The sequence below is a fragment of the Wolffia australiana genome, chromosome 7, assembly GCF_029677425.1.
Source record: "Wolffia australiana isolate 7733 chromosome 7, ASM2967742v1".
NCBI classification, from domain to species: Eukaryota; Viridiplantae; Streptophyta; class Magnoliopsida; order Alismatales; family Araceae; genus Wolffia; species Wolffia australiana.
This window is the reverse complement of record NC_135841.1, coordinates 8,047,454-8,053,097: the sequence shown is the minus strand read 5'-3', so window position 1 is coordinate 8,053,097 and position 5,644 is coordinate 8,047,454.

Below are 5,644 nucleotides of genomic sequence, written 5' to 3'. Positions count from 1 at the left end.
TTTTCAATGTATATCCTCTCATGTATCTTGTGTTTTCATTAAAAGTAAATTAAATCCATAATCATTTTTCCCTATGGAGACGACCCGTACTCATTATTAGGTAGAATTAATTATGTGAGTATTTTTTCTCATAAATCTATTGATTTTACTCAATATCACCAATGACATAAATATTACCCTAATTTTTCATGTCTCCATTGTGCCTTTTTTAGTTCATCATGATGAGGCCCTTTGTTCATCTAATATTGTTGTTTTGCCTATGCGATCTCATAGAGAGGGGAGAGAACGCAATGAGGGAAGGTAGAAGAAGGATGGGCACCTGAAGAATTATTACCTGTGTTTATTTATTCAAGAATTTCTCCTATTTATAATTTTACATAAAGTTTTCACAAAACCCCTAAAATTTAAATATAACTTTGATGTTCAAAAGATAATGTGTGAGTGACCTTGTGGGCAATGTATTAGTAACAAATCCAATGGCTTAATAGTCTTTATTGTCTGACCCAATCAACTATTTATTTCTGCATCGAACTTAATTAATTAAGGATCAATTTAATCTAGTGGATAGGTTAAACTTGAGCATGTGTTGCCAAACAACACTTCATGCTGTAGAAGATGAAAAAGAATATGTTGACATGCTAATGGAGCTATATTATATTTGGTTATCATGTACACATGGTCGCTCATCAGCTTGACACTCCTAGTATTTCTGATAAATCTATATAAGAGCACTCCTGGTATGGTCAACTCTTCTTTGATAATCAATAATCAATTATCCCAGATAATATTAATGGGCAGGAAAATTAATGGAGAACTTTTCTATGATATTACAATACCTCGGCTATGGCCTTCATCACATTATGTTCCTCAAATTTTCTCATCTTATAATAAGAGTTGACAAATCCATCTTGATCACTCAATCATCTTCGTAAACTTCTTTCTTTATTTGAGCTGAGATAGTTTGGAATTCCATGATGCAGAACTCATATATCATAATAAAGTTATTAGCCTCCAACTAGAAGATGTCTTTAGTGTTTTAGGCCTAAGGATATCTTCAAAAATTGTAATGTGAATCAACCTCATTGACATTTAGGGATGATATCATTCAGGGCTTTATAATGACCAATTCTAATAATTTATCTATCATTGGTGTCCCCACACAAATGGCTATGGGATGAGCCACACTCATCATATGAGTACAGCTAGATAATGATATTGTAACCAAATATTTTTCTGACTTTCTCTATAATCTCTACTACTATAATAGGAATACATGTACCCTTCTGGCCTCTGATTGGTTGACAAAAGAGTGAGAGAGAAGAGAGAGTGGAAGAGAGAAGAGGGGAAAGAAAAAGGGCCGTCGTGTTACAGGAGGAGTTCACCGTTGTCTAAACGGACATGAATGGCCTGTTCATTCACGATCAACAATATCGCGATTATTGACTGCCCAAGCAGTTCTAGAAAAGGCCAACCGTCGCAAATCACGTTCTCGCCAGGCAAGGAACGACGATGGTGTTGAAATCTGAAGGTAGGCGGAGGGGTGATCGACCACGATCGACTGGAAATGACGATGGTGATCAAGGAAGCCCGAGTGGTTCACCAGTCTGTAGGCATTCGATCAACGATCTGCTCCAGGATCGTGATGATGGTTGGTCGACGTGGAAAGTGGGCGTACTTCAACCAGCGACAAAAAAGGCATTCGGGGAAATATGTACGGGAAAGGGATGCGATCGACTCCGGGAAGAGGATGAGCCAGTAGAAGAGGAATTCCTTGGCTCGCGTACTGATCATGGTGGCAGCAGAGCTCGAGACGGTAGAGAAAGGCGGCGCCGCCGTCGAGCTCCGTCTCCGCTTCCCTGACCAAGGCCGTGCTTGCTCCGCTCGAGACAATCAGGGGAACAAGCTCATCAATCTCGGAAGAAATCCACCAACCAGGGGAATTCAGTTTATCCGTGAAATTTCTTCTTGCTCCGGAAGATTAGGGTAAAGTTTTGGGATAAATGTAATCTTCAATCGGAAGACAAAGAAACCTACCCGACAATCGCACTGGCCTTTAGGAAGATCTACGAGAGACAAGGGATCAGAGAGCTGTACGTGGGCATCTCCCCGACCCTGATTGGCATGCTGCCTTACAACACCTGCTACTACTTCATGTACGAGACGGCGAAGACGGCCTACTGCCTGGAAAAGAAGAAGAAGGCGCTGAACCGCGCAGAGCTGCTGGTGGTGGGCGCTATGTCGGGGTTGGCGGTGAGCACCATCAGCTTCCCGCTAGAGGTGGCAAGGAAGCGGCTGATGGTGGGCGCACTGGCGGCCAGTGCCCGAAGAACATGGCGACGGGCATTTTGTGAATTTTGCGATCCTTCTGTGATTCTTCAGTGATTGTGAATTTTAAATTCGCAATCCAAATCGAATGTGAATTTTAGATCTACTCATCAATCTGGATCCAATTTTTGTTTATTTCGTATTCGATTTTTGAATGCACAATTTTGTTGATTTCATCTGATTATTGTGAATTCTAGATCCGATTGTGAATTTTAGATCTACTGATTATTGTGAATTTTAGATCTGATTATCTGTTCTTTAAATTCAATCTGGATTTCATTCGATTGTGAATTTTAGATCTACGGAAATCTACAGAATTCTTCTGTGATTGTGAATTTTAGATCTACGGAAATCATATTCGAATTTAAGATTTATAAGATGGCATACAATTCATTAGATAGTTTGAGATTACCCTATCGGAATCTATAATGCTCTTTGCACTGTTTCTCTATTTAATTTATCTGTTTGTTGCACACATTAGTTCCTTTGATGAGTTTGAATTTCATCAGCCTTTCACAGAGGACAGATGATTTCAATGGCCTTATTTTTCTCGTCTTTTAATTATTTACTAAGGTCATCAATACTCTGAAGAATGCCAGTGCCATTGATTTGGTCAGATTCTTTGTCATTAGAGGAGTTGCAATCGTCGACAGTCGAGCCAATTCTTGCCCAGTCTGTTGCAGGGCTGAGTTTGATGTGCTGGGCAGGCAGCCGAGAGACGACGTCGCTGCTGGAGATGACGGTTTCGTCGGCATTCTGCCAAAGTTTTCTCAGTCTGTTGACCTTAGTGACGTCGACTCTTACTGATTTGAATACGACGTTTGATCAAGAGCTTTAATTTTTAGTTATTTTATTTTTTTCATAAACCAAAATGTTTGGCTCATAAAGCAAAATTTAAATGTTTGGCGAAATTCAACAGAAATTCGAGCAAAAGGTGATTTCTTCTTATCTCAATCTGAGATCCTAAATTTCAATAAAAAAGCCCTAATTTTTTATTGAGAAGCCCCCTAAATTTCTTATGAATTTTGCTCAAAAATTAGATCTCAGTGATAAAGAAGGTCGAAGAGATGAAGAAAATTTCTGATCGATAGACATCAAAGTTCTCCATCAATCATAATAGTTTCATCAAATCAAAATCTTTTCATCGATCAGAAGTTATTTGCTCTAAAAATTAAATCTCATTCTCCCAATCAAGAGCCAAACATTTTGGATTAAAAATTTGTATGCTGGGTGGGGGGAGTCGAAAATTTCATATTCCATCAAGAGGTCTAATTTTTAGGTATTTTATTTGTTTCATACTCTAATTTTTAGTTGTTCTATTTGTTTCATACTCTAATTTTTAGTTGTTTTATTTGTTTCATAAACCAAAATTTAAATGTTCGGCGCATAAACATAAATGTTTAGAAATTTGTGTTCTGGGGGGAGTCAAAAATTTCATATTCAATCGAGAGCTGTAATTTTTTATCTAGAAATTACTGAGAGTAGTAAAGTTTGATCGAAAAGATTCTTATCGATGGATAACTTTGATTGAGAAAATTTCAATTTTTATGGAAATCCCTAAATTGTGATCGAGAAGTTCATATCCATACATTTTGACCGCAAAGTTCAAATTTGATAGGTTAGACAGTCCCAAATTCTGATTGAAGAGTCCACATCCAATCAAGATCCCAACATTTGGACAAAAAATTAACCTTTTACTGCAAAGTTCAGATTCTGATTGAGGGGCCGTAATGTTTTTCCTGCTCTATTACCCTAATTTCTGCCAAACAAAACCACCGGATCTGAATTAAATCAAATATGTATCCTTAGATCTACAGATGATACTGCGCAGAAGTGGAAGAAGAAGAAAGTGTGGAGAGGCAATATTTGTATTCTCACCATCATCAATTGTGGTAATTTGATGGGTTTGAGTTTGATTTCAGCTCTGTTCATCTTTTTTTTTAATGATGTAAGGTGGCAGCCGGCAGAAGAGACAACATTGCCGAGTAAAACTAAGGTGAAAGGGTTCCACAGAGTCGATGTTGATGTCCCAGCAAATGATTGGGTAACATTATGAACTTCTACGATATTCTGTTTTTAATACCAGTCATTGGTAGGTAAATCCATCTCTTAGAGTTTTGATAAATTCCATTCATTATAGTAAATTAAAATGGGTGGATGTACACCAAATTTATATTTCATGGGTAAACGCCACTTCATTGTATGAATCTGGATTTTAATTTCAGATGGAGATTAATTCGGTTGATTGACAAGACCGAATTTTCAGATGGAGATTAACTCAAAAATTTTTAAGCTGGGTTTTTATAACTTAAGATGGAGATTAGTTTGATTGATTGACAATAACGAATTTTCAAGAATTGGCGGATGTACATTGAGTTTTTGTCTCATTGGTAAACAACATTTCGTCTTTCTAAGCTGGGTTTTTTAAACTTCAGATGGAGAATAATACGGTTGATTGAAATGAACAAATTTTGATGAACTGGGGGGATGCCCACCATGATTTGGTCTCATGGTTAAATGGCATTTGGTCTTTTTAAGCTGGGTTTTTATAATTTCAGATGGAGATTAGTTTGGTTTATTGACAAGAACGGATTTTGATGAATTGGGTGCATGTACAATGAGTTTTTGTTTCATGGGTAAACGAAAGTTCGTCATTCTAATCTGGGTTTTAATTTCAGATGGAGATTAATTCGGTTGATTGACAAGAACGATTTTTGATGAAATGGGTGGATGCCCATTTGGTCTTCTTAAGCTAGGTTTTTATAATTAGTAGGTTAGAACTTACTGATTTCTAACTTACGGCTAAATTTGTTGGTGACTCACTCAACGAGAATTTCCTAGCTGCTTTTCTATGTATCCTTAGATCTGTAGAGGATACTGTGGAGAAGTGGAAGAAGAAGAAAGCCTGGAGAGGGGGCCATTTCCCCCTTTTCTACGTCATCGCTGCTTACCATCGGGCAGTCTTCCTCTCAGGATATCAGTAAGTTCTTCCCTTGGATCAAATGAACGACACAATCGGTATTTTCACCATCGTCAACTGTGGTAAGTTGACGGGTTTGAGTTTGATTTCAGCTATGTTCATCTTTTTTTTATGATGTAAGGTGGCAGCCGGAAGAAGAGACAACATCGCGAGTAAAAATGAGGTGAAAGGGTTCTACAGAGTCGATGCTGATGTCCCAGCAGATGATTGGGTCAAGAATGAGTTAAAAAGTGACAACACGAGTCAACAAGGATAGCATATGGCAACACGAGTCAAGAAGTGACCATATTTTTCAGCAATGAGTTATTCAAAATGTATTCCATGTAATGATTTAATACT